Source organism: Hemicordylus capensis, chromosome 2 (genome assembly GCF_027244095.1).
Source record: "Hemicordylus capensis ecotype Gifberg chromosome 2, rHemCap1.1.pri, whole genome shotgun sequence".
Lineage (NCBI taxonomy): Eukaryota > Metazoa > Chordata > Lepidosauria > Squamata > Cordylidae > Hemicordylus > Hemicordylus capensis.
In genome coordinates this window covers 223628444-223644056 of record NC_069658.1, presented here as the reverse complement: position 1 = coordinate 223644056, position 15613 = coordinate 223628444, and the positions used below count along the sequence as shown (strand labels likewise).

The 15613-nt window shown below is 45.2% G+C and overlaps 1 long non-coding RNA gene across 1 annotated transcript; it reads left to right on the top strand.

The window, feature by feature from the left end:
* Positions 1 to 4535: 4535 nt before the first annotated feature.
* LOC128347086 (uncharacterized) lies at positions 4536 to 14411 on the top strand. The gene is made up of 3 exons (XR_008317383.1): positions 4536 to 4640; positions 5838 to 6045; positions 14077 to 14411. It is a non-coding gene; the product is annotated as an uncharacterized LOC128347086 (long non-coding RNA).
* Positions 14412 to 15613: the final 1202 nt, after the last annotated feature.

Below are 15613 nucleotides of genomic sequence, written 5' to 3'. Positions count from 1 at the left end.
GAATAACCTCTTCTAGTTGGACTAGACTTGAAATAGCAGATCATTATTTCCTTCTTGGCATTTTTCATATTTTTTTTCGGTTAAGCGACGTTTCTTCCAGTAGCATTGCAGTCTCCAGCCCTGGTTGCTCAACTGAAGATCCTGAGTCCTGTTGCCCACTTGTCACCAGATGTCCAGGGACTCCAGCACGTGGCGCGGTCCTTGTTGACCCGGGCAACGACTGATCTGGTATAGATCTGTGAAAGTTACGTCTTACCATATTGTTGGTGGGAGAGGCACTCTTTGTCTGGCTCCTCTGGTGAGACCTGTCCAGTATGGTTGGACCTCTGGCATAGCTCTCACCTTCCTCAGAGCACGCAAGCCCCACAGCCACGCCAAGGTAGTGCCTCACTGCGGGTATTATTATTATTATTATTATTATTATTATTTACATTTATATCCCGCTCTTCCTCCAAGGAGCCCAGAGCAGTGTACTACATACTTGAGTTTCTCCTCACAACAACCCTGTGAAGTAGGTTAGGCTGAGAGAGAAGTGACCGGCCCAGTCACCCAGCTAGTATCATGGCTGAATGGGGATTTGAACTCGGGTCTCCCTGGTCCTAGTCCAGCACTCTAACCACTACACCATGCTGGCTCTCTCCCCAGATTCCCAGCTTTCATTAAAAAGAAAAGAAAAGCTAAGCTCTAGCCCTTATGGAAGTGGAGTTATGGAACAAATGTGTGGTCACTATTTTTCAAGTGTTCGGATTCTTTGGTGTATAATAACTTTCACTCAGTGAATCCTTATGAGGATTCATTACACACCTTCATTTCATCTATTCATTTTGACTGTATTTTCGACAGCACCAACTGTCAACTGCCATGTGCCAACTACACCCCACTCCCACATGAAAGGCAGTGGGGTACTACTCAGTTTAAGTTAAGTGCCTAATGGGTAGAGGCTACCACCCAAATTGCAGAGGAATTGGACAAAGGGCTGTTTTTTGGTGAATTGTTGAAGTTTACGCATCTTTAAGGTTTTCCCCCATAAGGTATAATGGAAGTTTCAGCAGCCCCATAATGCAATTGTGGGGTGCTGGGGTGGCCCAGAGCGAGTGGTGATGTAGTTCACATAGGGTGCCAGCCACTCTCATGGGTTGCTAACCCATGGGGTACAGGGTTCTGTTGTTTCTGAGGTGGTCTGAGTGTAGATTCTATGGTAGCAAATGAGAGTGGATTCATGGTTTGTATTGAAAATCTCATTTGCTACCAGAGACTCTACACTCACAACACCTCAGAAACAACAGAATCCTGAACCCCATGGGTTAGAAACCCATGAGGGTGGCTGGCACCCTCTGTTCACTACACCACCACTAACTCTGGGCCTCCCCAGTGCCCCCCAAGTGCAATTATGGGGCTGCTGAAACCTACATGATTCCCTATGGAGAAAAACCTTAAAGATGCATAAATTTCAACAAATCACCAAAAATCAGCCCTCTGCCCAAATCCTTTGAAAAAATTCTGGTAGCTTCCTTGCCCCCCTTGGGCACTACCACCAACCCCACACCACTCTAAGCCACACCTTCCCCCCCGACATGAAGCAATACACCTCCATTATACCTTATGGGGAAAAACCTTAAAGATGTGTAAATTTCAACAATTCACCAAAAACCAGCCCTTTGCCCAATCTCTCTGCAATTTTGGTGGTAGCCTCCACCCATTAGGCACTACCACCCCAGCCCACTCTTCCACCCCAGATCCCACTTTATGCCCCAAATCTGCCCCAAAGACACTAAACCTTCAACAATTCACCAAAAAATCAGCCCTTTGCCCAATTACTCTGCAATTTGGGTGGTAGCCTCTACCCATTAGGCACTTAACTTAAACTGAGTAGTACCCCATTGCCTTGCGTGTGGGAGTGGGGTGTAGTTGGCACATGGCAGTTAACAGCTGGCACTGTCAAAAAGACAGTCAAAATGAATAGAAGAAAGGAAGGTGTGTAATGAATCCTCATAAGGATTCATTGAGTGAAAGTTATTATACACCAAAGAATCTGAACACTTGAAAAATAGTGACCACACATTTGTTCCATAACTCCAATTCTATAAGGGCTAGAGCTTAGGTTTTTTTAAAAAATGAAAGCTGGGAATCTGGGGGAATTAATAGGACAGATCCGAAACCCAAATCGATTCGAATCAACAGCAATTCAATTTGTACGCAAATCTAGCCAATGGACCACAGGGGTGATTCATCTTGTCTCCAAATCACCTGAATCAGCTAGATTCGGGTACAAATTGATTTGTATCCAAATCAAATCGCACATCCCTAGGCGGTAGCGTGGGTGGACGGGGGGAAAGGCAGTGTTCAGTCTACCTTCCCTCCGATGACTACTCTTGATTATTTTGGCACGCAAGCCATGCACTCACATGACCTGTGTGCCGGGAGCAATGCGGAGCAACAGAGGCTGGGACTTGTTTTCCTAGCCTCCACATATCCCATAAGGCACAGTGCAATCAGCGTGGTGCCTTGGGGGATTTCCCCTTCAGATGGGTGCTCTGGGCACCCATCTCTGTGTCTCCTCAGCTCTGTGGAGCCGAGGAGGCACATGAGCCCAGCAGCCAGGTTAAGGGAGTGTTTGTTCCCTTAACCTTGGCTAAGAGCTGGGCTTGGGAGCAGGGTTAGACTGGGCAGGAGTACCGGGATCCACATGGACAGCCATCGTCATTCATTGATATGGGCTAATGTTCACACAAGTCTGAGCTCCACCTTGGATTTAGGTGCTCAGTTTCATGCAGGCCAGAAGCCAAAACCTGAGAAGGAAGGCGGAATTGCTGGGCCAGTCTGTCTCAGAGACAAGCAGAGAAAGACACAAGCATGTGTTTCTCCCATTGAGCTCTGAAGAGAGCCTGGTGCAATGGGAGAGAACCGTTTCTCTCCCCTGGAATTATCTGAATAACATTAATTCTTGCTGAGTCCCTGGGGATTTTCACCCACCAAGTACAATATTTATTTATTTAACATATTTCCATACCGCCCAAAACTTGCGTCTCTGGGCGGTTTGCAATTAAAAGCATTTAAACATTAAAATCAATTAAACAATTACAATTATTTAAACATTAAAATCAGTTAAAAACCAACATTAAAAGTATTAAAACCATAACAAACTAAATAACAAAGATGTTCAGGATAAAATATTCTTGTCATAAATACACCCTCGGCTTTTCCAGTTGGGGCTGAGATGAGGATCAAGAACCTTGTAGTCTGCTGCTTGTGTGTCTTTCCTCCCTCAACCCCCACCTGGAATGAAACTGCACTTTAGAGTCTGTACAGTATTTAACTCAACGACCTTTCTGTGATGCTCATGATTTGCTTTCTCCTGCTTTGGTTCCTGCACCAAGTCACTGCCTACCTGTTACTGAGGAATAGGTGCCTCTTGACCAAGCCTTTTCACGACCCAAAACATTACTACAGAGCAGGGGACTTCGTCATTGGGGGAAATTTACCTCTCTTCAAATCTGACCTCCACATGATAGATTTTCATCACTCTCCTCTTAAATGGTCTTACTGGTACGACAGGTAAATGTTCACAGGAGAGTTCTGGTGTAGATTGTGGGGTGCGCTGGCTTTTTGTGCACAGTCCTAGTTCCAGGGATCTGCAGTTCTGATGGCACTAAAAACTGGAGTTTCTTGGCTCACAAAACAGCTGATCAGATTGTAATGATTGATTTCAGTCTGTGGTGGTGTGTGTGTGTGTGTGTGTGTGTGTGTGTCTCCCCACAAGTTCTCACAATTCATAAAGAATATATTCATCCTGAACCAAACTGATTTCTGTCCAGGACTGCTTTTCAGTTAAAGCAGACTTTTTACATTAGAAAAGACATTGACCATCAGTCTTTTGCATCTCATCCAGTGGTGCACCTAGGTAATTTTGGAGCCTGGACCTAAAGGCCTTTGGAGCCCTATCCCGTGCTGGAGCCCCACTCCCACGCCACCTAAAGGCCTTTGGAGATACCCCCCACCGCTAGTTCAGCCTCTTCACCTAAAGGCCTGACATACCACTTTTACATACAGTACAATCGGTATGGGAGTAATCAGTTGCTGTCAAGCCCCAGTATAAAAATTGCAAATCAAAGAACATTCTGTAGATTACACTTCCTGAACATTACAAGGACAAGCCCTCAAAAATAGGGGATCCCCAACATAACTTCTGTACAGCACTTGTGAGGAGAGTACATTCAGTCTTGAGCGTACATTCAGTAAAGTCATGGTGTTCTTAAAAACAACAACAAAAGTTTCCCACTTTCCCTGAGCATGTTCTGGTGTTTAAAAAAAAAAAAGTGCATTCAGATAATTTAAATGCCAGGATTTCTGATACAAAATATGGTATATGCAGGTCAGTGGGAAGTATCTTCTTCAAAAAAAAATTCCCAGCTGCCCGACTTCCCCTTCCCCGCACCCCCCCAAGGATTAAGGGCCTCCACGGCCGCCGCCAAAGCCACTAACCACCCTTCCGCCCTCCCAGCTGCCCGAGCCCGCCTCACGCCGCCCAAGCACCAGTTCGAGAAGAGGCTTCGCACAGAGAGGAGCTCTGTTCGCGAGCTCCTCTCTTTACCTTTGAAAAACATGCTTGCACTTCTCCTGGCTGTTGCGGGCTGACTCGGGTGAGGAGGGCTCAGGCAGCTGGGAGGGCGGGAGGGTGGTTTTCGGCTGTGGCGGCGGCGGCGGCGGAGGCCCTTATTCCTTTGGGGGGGGTGCGGGGAAGGGGAGTCGGGCAGCTGGGAGGGCGAATTTGGGCCCCTTCCCTTCCTAGCGCCCGTTATTCAACCGGCTAAAATTTACTTGTGTACCAATAATCCAAGGGTCCCTACAACTGTATTTCCTATTTTGTATTAAAAGTACATTTAAGTCAGTATAACGTAAAGTTTAATGGAGAAAGAATTCAGCACCACCACCTTGTTCTTTGATGGGTGAACTGAGATGCTTTTAAAAATGAAACAAACTGAAAAGCTCTTATCTCATAGCAATCAAAAGATCTCTTTCTTTATGGTTGTGAAAATGGGAAATGCTGAAGTCTTTGTTTTACAGGCTCTGTACTGCACTCCCCCCCACCCCCCGCCACTTTTTGCTTCACTTAACAAAGGGCACATGCCCCAAGAATTACAGCACAGTTCTCAGCGTGTTTACTCACAAGGAATCACTAGGACTTCAGTGGCACTTACTCTCTAGTAACTGTGTTTCACATTGCAGCTGTAGTATGTGCTTGCATTTATGTGGGACAGGACATGGAATTATCCATTTGGTAAAGTCTATTTACACCTTTACAGAGGAGACACTTCCTGATACAAAGTGCCTCCACCTAAGAATTAGTGGCTATTTTATTTTGTTTGGTGTATATAAGAGCTCAACACAAATCCTTCTCCCTTTCTCCAAAGGGGTACAGATTTTGCAAAACTAAGAATTAAGGATTCCCCCTCTCCTCTGCAAAAAAATATATGATAGGTTCTAATTGGCCCTGAATTGGTCCCAATTCAATATGGTAATGCCCCTGAAGTGAACAGCAGCAGTTTTATTGAACCAACATTCATGGCTTTTCCCACTCCCTGTATCTTCTTCCCAGAAAAATGTCCTATTTCCCCATCTCAGAAAAATTCCAAGAGCAATCTAAATTCACTCTTGCAATCCTTTCCCTTCCCTGCTTCAAGCCCAATTCAGGTCTGTTGGATCTCACAGACCTGGCCTCTGAGTGGGAAAGTTCAGGCAGAAGGTGGGGTTTCTTCCAAAGTGTCACTTTCATGGGAGTGAGGGCGGGTTCTAAAATGTGTCTGTTTGCACTTGCTTATGAGTTTTATTTCTCTCAGCATTTATTTATTTCAGTGCCACTTCCCTTTAATTGTGATTACCTGAAACCAGGAGTGGTATCTTCCACGGACTCAAAAAACTGCACAGGGAGGAGAAGCTGAAGAAGCTCATTCCGTGGCACACACATTGCAGGCCGTGTACTCATCAGGATCCAAAAGAGCAATGCGAAGGGATGGCAAGAGGCTTCTGGATGTCCAGCCATGGCAAGTATGAACCTCTCTTATTTAATTTAATTAATAATCTTCTTTTCCAAAGGTCGAATCCCCCTGTTATTATCAGATAGTCTTCATTTCAGTTGGAGATCCTCTACTGAGGCCAAATGACATCGTTTTGGCTTCTCTCTTGCCCTATTATTGTATTGGGGCTATGAGCAAACTAAGCTTGTTCTCAAGCAGAGGATACTGGATGGGGCTTGACAAGAAGAGGAGAGCTGGTCTAGTGGTAGCAAGCATGACTTGTCCCCTTAGCTAAGCAGGGTCTGCCCTGGTTGCATATGTATGGGAGACTAGAAGTTTGAGTACTGTAAGATATTCCCCTCAGGGGATGGAGCTGCTCTGAGAAGAACAGAAAGTTTCAAGTTCCCTTTCTGGCTTCTCCAAGAGAAGATTGAGAGAGATTCCTGCCTGCAGCCTTGGAGAAGCCACTGCCAGTCTGTGAAGACAATACTGAGCTAGATAGACCAATGGTCTGACTCAGTATATGGCAGCTTCCTATGTTCCTAAGAACACATTTACTTGTCTGATAGATCTGTTTACGGTCTGCACTTATTTGAGGTTTCACCTGCCAGCTATTTAAATTTACTCATGGTTCCCAAATATAGGATAATATTCTCTTTAGCTCACTTCAATGCATTTCCATCTGCGGAATTAGAGGGCAGGTAGAAAACAGTCCCATATTCAGCGTGTCTCTATTTGTGTGGTGAGAAAGCAGTTAAGTCAATTACTCATATTTTATTATATTGTACATTTTATAATGCCTTTTGGGTTACTCTTATTGATCCATATCTAAGGAATTGTTATGGCCATTCAGATCAATCTTGTATTAGCTATTTTCTTTTGGATCACGACACTGAGGTTACATAACATGTGGCCATATCTCTTCTGATTGTTAACAGGATCAGACAAGTTATTATATCTTCTACAGCCCTTTAACTTCTCTGTATTATAGCTGTCGGATACTGTTGTTCTGTTCTGATGTTTTTCTTGATTTTTTGATGTATTCCCCCCCTCCCCTTTTCTGGTGAATGGCCAAATAAAGAATTATCTGTCTATCTGTCTATCTGTCTATCTATCTATCTATCTACATTTTTATATCTGAGGCTGCTAAATCTGAAGGTAAGGTTAATTTTTTTTAAAACTGTAGAACCCCAAAACCAGCCCTGAGCCAGCCCGGGGAGTTGGCCTGACCTTAAGCTGGACCAGTTCGATATTGAACTGGCTTGAGGTTGAGCCAATTCGCATATCTCTAGCTGTATATCCGAATGCAGGGAAGCACAGTTTCGACAAAAAATGGACCCATGGTTTTTGTCCCTGAACTGTAATGTGTACCTTCAGTTTGCACAAGGTTTCGCTGCCTCCAGCTGCGATTACGCAGTGCCAGCGTTACATCCGAATGCTAGCACCACAGTTTCACCCCACTGACACTGAATTTGAGGGAGGAAACTCCTCTCTTGCTTGGGCTCCTATTGGCTGTGCAGGCTGTTCTTCATGAAAGAAGGAAGCCTGCACAGCCAGTTTCCCCTCTTCTCTGCAATCATCAAGACTGCAGAGTGGTAGTGCAACTGGGTAAGTTCATCCTATCCAGCAGCTGTACCCAGCAGGACCCAAACCTCTCTGATCCAGGTGCTGCTTCCCACATGATCATTTCCTCTCCTCCCAACCTCAGGTTTAGATTGCAGGTGATCTGCAAATGGGAGCATGCTCAGCTCCCAAATTAGGGTAGGAGGCTTCACCTACCTTGATTTTAATTGTGTGTATGGCTCTAGTGTTCGTCATTAAAGCAGCAATGGTTTTTGCTGCCAAGGAAAATCATGCAGCCTCTCCTCACCAGCTGATCCTTGCCAGCCATCTACATATACTCAGACTTTACTTCTTCCACTGGTCCTAAGCAACTGCCTGTGGTAGTCATCCATCCATCCATCCATCCATCCATCCATCCATCCATCCATCCATCCATCCCCGCCCCCGCCGAGCCATTATTGGATGTTACAAGGGATGGACTGACACATCCTCACAAGAAATCAGTTAATGATTTAAGAGTCTCTTTCATTTCAGATTCTTGCCTCTTTGAGAAACACTCAGTTTAACAACAATGCTGGGTATGAAGTGTCCTTAAGTGGAAATGGCAAGCGATTCATTGGGTATGATATCTTGAATTGGGTCTACTTCCCAAATAAGTCTTCCAGTGTTGTAAAAGTTGGAAGAATGGATCCAAGGGCTCCTAAAAGTCCAGATGTCACTGTTAATGCGGATGTGATTGTATGGCCTTCCCAGGTGGGAACAAATTGATTTTTCTAGGGGTTATGGAAGAATTTGAGTCTATAATCAGTTAAGATCAGTGTGGTAAGATCTTTTTGTATTAGCATGATTTCATCTTCTGAAAAGACTCCTTGCAGGATCAGAGCAGCTTCTGCAAAGTAGTTCTAACTTTTCTGCAGTCATCTGAACAGATTTTGTCCTTGTGGTGTCTGTGCAGGGCTGGTGTGTTAGAAAACAGTCTGTCAAGAGATGAGAAGCCAGGAGCTTTCCCAGACAGCAGACTTTACTGTGGGTTTACTGCAAGTTCAAGTCCCCCCCCCCCAACCATTGTAAAAAGTAGATTTTCTTAGCCTAGATACAAATCAGTCCAAAAGCCAATGCGTAATGAGAAACCCAAATTAAGAACATAAGAACAGCCCTGCTGGATCAGGCCCAAGGCCCATCTAGTCCAGCATCCTGTTTCGCATAGTGGCCCACCAGATGCCGCTGTAAGCCACAGACAGGAATTAAGGGCGTGCCCTCTCTCCTGCCATTACTCCCCTGCAACTGGTACTCAGCGGCATCCTGCCTTTGAGGCTGGAGGTGGCCCACAGCCCTCCGACTAGTAGCCATTGATAGACCTCTCCTCCATGAAGTCATCCAAACCCCTCTTAAAGCCATCCAGGTTGTTGGCTGTCACCACATCCTGTGGCAGAGAGTTCCACAAATGGATCACGCGTTGTGTGAAAAAGTACTTCCGTTTGTTGGTCCTAGACCTTCTGGCAATCAATTTCATGGAGTGACCCCTGGTTCTAGTGTTGTGTGAGAGGGAAAAGAATTTCTCTCTCTCCACTTTCTCCACGCCATGCATGATTTTATAGACCTCTATCATGTCACCCCGCAGTCGTAATTTTTTCTAAACTAAAAAGCCCCAGGTGTTGTAGTCTTGCCTCATAAGAAAGGTGCTTTAGGCCCCTGATCATCTTGGTTGCCATCTTCTGCACTTTCTCCAGTTCAACAATGTCCTTTTTAAGATGTGGTGACCAGAACTGTATGCAGTACTCCAAGTGTGGTCGCACCATAGTTTTGTATAAGGGCATTATAATGTTAGCCGTTTTATTTTCAATCCCCTTCCTAATGATCCCTAGCATGGAATTGGCCTTCTTCACAGCTGCCATGCACGGAGTTGACACTTTCAACGAGCTGTCCACCACGACCCCAAGATCCCTCTCCTGGTCTGTCACTGACAGCTCGGATCCCATCAGCATATACTTGGCTGGAATTTTTCGTCCCAATGTGCATCACTTTACACTTGCTAACATTGAACCTCATTTGCCATTTTGTCGCCCACTCCCCCAGTTTGGAGAGATCCTTTTGGAGCTGCTCACAATCCGTTTTGGATTTCACTACCCGGAAGAGTTTGGTATCATCTGCAAATCTGGCTACATCACTGCTTACCCCTGCTTCTAGATCAAAAATTATGTATGGAGTGCTCCCCGATAGCTTGTAGGGACTTTGATTTCAATCTGGATGATATGTGAATGCACACCTGCCTTTCCAAAGTAAATTGCCATCTGGGAATGCTCCAGGAAGCAACCGTAAAGGCAATCCAGCTCTGAATCCAGAGCCAATAACAAGCAGCAGGTGAAGGGCAAAAGGAGTAGGGTTGTGCATTTTGTATTTTTTCTGTTTCAATTTGTACCAAATCTGAATCAACCCCATTTTGTATTTTGTCCGAAATTAAGCCTTCTGAATCACCCCAGTTTTGTTTTGTATCCGAATTAATCCGAATCTGAATCCGAATTAATTCGGATTAAAAAATGGGTCACATGGCCAAAAGAGTGGGTGGGGGTTGTAGTGCCCAATGAGTGGAAGCTACCACAAAAATTTCAAAGGAATTTGGCAAACGGCTGGTTCCCTCATAGGGTATAATGGAGGTTTCAGGAAAGGTATGGCTTCACGCGGGAGTGGGGGTGGCCCATAGTGGAGTGTGGTTGGTGGTAGTGCCCAGTTGGTTCAAGGAAGCTACCACCATTTTTTCAGAGGAATTTGGCAAAGGGCTGATTTTTAAAGAATTAATGAACTTGTGTGTCTTTCAGATTTTCCTTATAGGGTATAATGGAGGTTTCAGCGGTCCCGTAACTCCACTTGGGGGGCACTGGGGTGGCCCAGAGCAAGTGGCTGTATAGTGCGCATAGGGTGCCAACCACCCACATGGGTTGCTAACCCATGAAGTACAGGGTTCTGTTGTTCTAGAGGTGTCCTGAGTGTAGATTCTCTGGTAGCATGTGAGAGTGGATTCATGGTTTTTCATTAAAAATCTTACCCTAAATACTTTTAGTATCATCTGCAAATATGGCTGCTTCATTGCTTACCCCAACTTCTAGATCATTTATGAACAAGTTAAAGAGCACCTGTCTGAGTAGAGATCCCTGTAGGATCCCACTTCTTAATGCCCTCCATTGTGAAAACTGTCCAGTTATTCCTACCCTTTGTTTCCTGTCCTTAAACCTGTTACTGATCCACAAATTTACACTCACATACACAAGAAGGGTTGTGAGGAGTGGTAAATTCACCTTGTCCCCTTATCCCATGACTACTAAGTTTATTCAACAGCTTTTGATTGGGAACTTTGTCAAAAGCTTTTTGAAGTCCAAGTATACTATGTCAACTGGATCACCTTGATCCACCTGCCTTTTGACTTGCCCGTGCAAAAAAACGTGCTGGTTCTCTTTCAGCAGGGCCTGTTCTTCTATATATTTTTGTCCTTAAGTATGCTTTCCACCAATTTATCTGGTACCAAAGTTAAGCTAACCGGCCTGTAGTTTCCCAAATACCCCCCTGGATCCTTTTTTGAAAATTGGAGTTACATTAGCTACTTTCTAGTCATCTGGTACAGAGACTGATTGTTGGGACAAGTTACATATTTTTCTAGGAGATCAGCAATTTCACATTTGAGTTCCTTCAGAACTCTACGGTGGATGCCATCTGGTGCTGGCAATTTTATTATTTTTAGTTTTTCAAGATAGTTTAGAACATTCTCTCTTGTCACCTCGAATTGGCCCAGTTCTTCAGCCTCCAAGCCTGAGAAGCTCCATTCCAGGATGGGTATATGGTCAGTGTCTTCTGCCATGAAGACAGATGCATAACAACCCATTCAGCTTCTCTGCAATCTTCTTACCTTCCTTAAAAATCCCTTTCACACCCTCATCATCGAAGCGTCCAACTGCCTCCCTGGCAGGTTTTCTGCTTCTGATATATTTAAAGAAGTTTTTGTTATTCCTCTTGACACTTCTAGCTCTGTGCTCCTCAAACTCTCTTTTTGCATCCTTCATTGTATCCTTGCATTTCTTTTGCCAGAGTTTATGTTCTTTTCTGTTCTCTTCATTTGGGCAGGATTTTCATTTTCTGAAGGAAGTCTTCTTCACTTGTATAGCTTCCCTGACTCTACTTGTTAGACATGCTGGTGTCCTCCTGCATTTGGTGGTACCTTTCCTCCTTCTTGGTACTGTATATGTTCCAACTGAGCTTCTATTATTGTTGTTTTAAATAAGTTCATTCCTACCCACCCCAGTGATTTCACCCTGACTTTCCCTTTCAGCTTCCATTTTACCCTCATTTTTTAGAAGTTTCCTCTTCTGAAATCCAACACATCTGTATTGGACTTCCTTGGCAATGCTCCACTCACATATAAGCTGAATTGGATCACACTATGGTCACTGTTCCCCAATGGTTCTACAACTCTGACATCTTGCAAGAGGTACTGGGCACCACTCAGGATTAAATCCAAGGTGGCCTTCTCTCTGGTTGATTCCACAAACAGCTGTTCTAAGGCAGTCATTTAGCATATCTAGAAATCTGGCCTTTCTGTCAATAATCACATGTGAATTTGCCCAGTCTATGCGAAGGTGATTGAATTATTACAGCCTTCTCTCTCTTTGATGCCTCTCTTATTTGTTTCTATGGTCATTCTCACCATTTTGATCTGAAGGGCGATAGCATGTCCCTAGTAACATATTTCCCTTCAGTCCTCGTATTGTCACTCATAATGATTCTGTGAAGGTTTTCTAACTTGTTGGATTCTATCCCTTCTTTAATATACAGTGCTGTTCCACCCCATTCTGCCCCTCCATGCCCTTTCTGTAGAGTTTGTATCCAGGAATAACAGTATCCCACTGGTTCTCACCATTCCACCAGGTTTCTGCTATGCCCACAATACCTATGTTTTCATTAGCAACCAAGCACTCCAGCTCACCCATCCTGGCTCAGTTTTGAAGGCCCTCAGTCTTGTAAATAGACAACTTTTAAAATAGTGTTTAAAGCTTTTCAGCCTTTGCAGTTATTGGGTGGCTTGCAGAAGCTGAAAAAGAGCAATTGAAGTTCATCAGTACCCCTCTGTTACAATAGGATGGAACAATAGAGTGGAGAAGGGATCATTTTTGGCTGAACTGCATAAAACAATAACATTTATATAAATGTCTGAGATACTTAAGGATTGGTCCCTTCTTCCAGATGCAGTTCGCTGTGATCTATGTCCAGAAGATCAATATCCAAATGAGAACCAAGATCAGTGTATCTCCAAGAATATCAACTTCCTTTCCTATCAAGATATGTTGGGTTCAGTTTTAGCTTCTCTTGCTCTTTTCCTCTCACTGATCACATCTCTGGTGCTGGTGATCTTCATTAAATATCGGGACACACCAATAGTCAAAGCCAACAATCGAGGCCTCACCTACGTCCTCCTCATCTCCCTCCAACTCTGCTTCCTCTGCTCCTTCATGTTCATTGGTCAACCAAGGGAGCTCACCTGTCTTCTCCAGCAAACTACTTTTGGCATCATTTTTTCTGTTGCTCTTTCTTCCATACTAGCAAAAACGGTCACTGTGGTTCTGGCCTTCATGGCCACAAAGCCAGGACACATGGCAAGAAAATTACTGAAGAGACAACCAGCAAACTCTTTTGTCCTAGTCTGTCCTTTCATGCAAGCTGTTATCTGTGCCATCTGGCTAGCAACCTCTCCCCCATTTCCAAATTTGGATTTCAGTTCATTAGCCCAAGAAATAATAGTGGAATGCAATGAAGGCTCGGTTGCCATGTTTTACACTGTGCTGGGTTACATGGGATTGTTGGCCCTCATCAGCTTCATGGTGGCTTTCATAGCTAGGAAATTACCCAACAGCTTTAACGAAGCCAAGTTTATCACCTTCAGCATGCTGGTGTTCTGCAGCGTTTGGGTCTCCTTTGTGCCCACCTACCTGAGTACCAAGGGGAAGTCCATGGTGGCTGTAGAGATCTTCTCCATCTTGGCCTCTGGTGCTGGTCTTTTGGGCTGCATCTTTCTCCCCAAATGCCACATTATTGTTCTGAGACCTAAGCTCAATAGCAGAGATAATCTCATAAGGAAAAAGAATAAGTGAGTCTAGGACTTTGGAGCACTGAGCAGAGAGAAAGGGGGGGGGGAGGGGGAGGGGGAGGGGGAGGGGGAGGGAGAGGGAGAGGGAGACAATAGTTCCTGCTAACTGGGCAAAGAGGCACTTTTTAAAGTGATAGCTGCCTTATATTTAGCATAATCTGGAAATAACTACAAAGTTCCAGATCTTAGGATTTCTTCCCCTGCAGGTAGTAGGATATAGTTCTCTGTCTATAAAACTATTGTAAAATTTTAGTGATTCACCAGTTAAAGGATGTAAGGCTCAAAGTTTCTGTCTTTGCATAAAGGGACTTGATCTAGTCAGGCTTCATTACTATGTGTGATTGAAATTCTGTTGGGATCTCTCCTCAGTGTAACTCACCACAGTCCAATGCCCAAGAATTACCAGTGCATCGCAGCAATGGTTTTCTCCATCCGTGAGTTCAACAGGGATCCATGCACCTACCCAATACCATGCTGGGCTTCCACATCTCTGAAGACAGCAGCTATTCAAGGAGGACATACAAGGTCATCCTATCTCTGCTCCCCACTGGGAACCAAGAGGTCCCTAACTATAAATGTAACAAACTGGAGAATCTGTTGTCTGTCATTGGGGATCTCATTCTCCCAACCTCAAGGCAGAGGTCATCAGTCTTCAGCTTCTTCCTCAGGCACGAGGATTTCTCTCAATAAAGATGGTGTGAATGTGCTGCCTATACAGCATCATGGGTTTACTACTTCTACTACCACCACTATTTACACACCGCTTGCCAAGTATGCAAGCCATGTTAATAGTATGCATGCAAAGTAGGAAGTTGTGTTAATGTGTCTTAATGGACACAACTGCACTAGACTCTCTCAATAATAACTTAAAGCAAAGTTGAATATGTACCTCATTCTGACTCTGGCTTATGGGGTCAGGGGCCATTTTAAGAGGAGATCTGGTCTTGTGGTAGCAAGCATGACTTGTCCCCTTAGCTAAGCAGGGTCTGCCTGGTTGTGTGAACACTGCAAGATATTCCCCTTAGGGGATGGAGCCGCTCTGAGAAGAGCATCAGAAGGTTCCAAGTTTCCTCCTTGGTGGCATCTCCAAGAGAGGGCTGAGAGCGACTCCTGCCTGCAAGCTTGGAGAAGCCGCTGCCAGTCTGTGAAGACCATACTATAAACCTCAACCCTCTCTAACCCCGGCACAGTTCAAGATTTCTCCACTCCCACTTTCACTCAGCCTGACCTTTACTCCCTGGGAGAGCATGGGAGTGCATGCTTTCCTCGGGTCTAGCCTGAATCTTTATCTTTGTAATTTCAGCTCATTTGCTCTAGACCTGCCCTCAGGAGCAAGAGGGAATAAGGCTCTTCACACGAGCAGGCTGGGTTAGGCTGCTCATTTGCATGGCCAGGATCGCTCCCGACCCTGGCACTGCCTAACCCTACTTCTTGCCCCAAGCCTTTAGCTAGGGTTAAGGGTGTGAGCACACCCTTAACCTCAGTGCTGGAGTCGTGTGTATGCTTGGACTGCAGGCAGCCAGTAGCTTAGGGAGGCCAGCAGCAGCCCCAGTTCAGCCCGCTGCCAGTGCCCCCCCCCAGCCACCCCCTCCACGTCAGACATCAGCATCTGATGCCAGATGCAGGGGGCATGGTTTTGCTCACAAACTGGGCTGTGCCCCCCCCCCACTTATGAGCTAAATCCGGCCAGCACCACGTTCGCAGCGTGGCCAGAGTGGCTCTCCCCACTCCCGGCCATGCTGCAAACGTGGCACAGGGGCTGGGACACGAGGCACAGCCCCTGAGGCGGCAGCCTGGGTTCTTTGAACCCATTTGCTCTATTGTGGCTCCACCCCTGCACACAGCCCAAGTATACACAGAGTGTTGGAAGTGAAGGTGCTGCTTCATGCCTCAATGACAGAGGGCC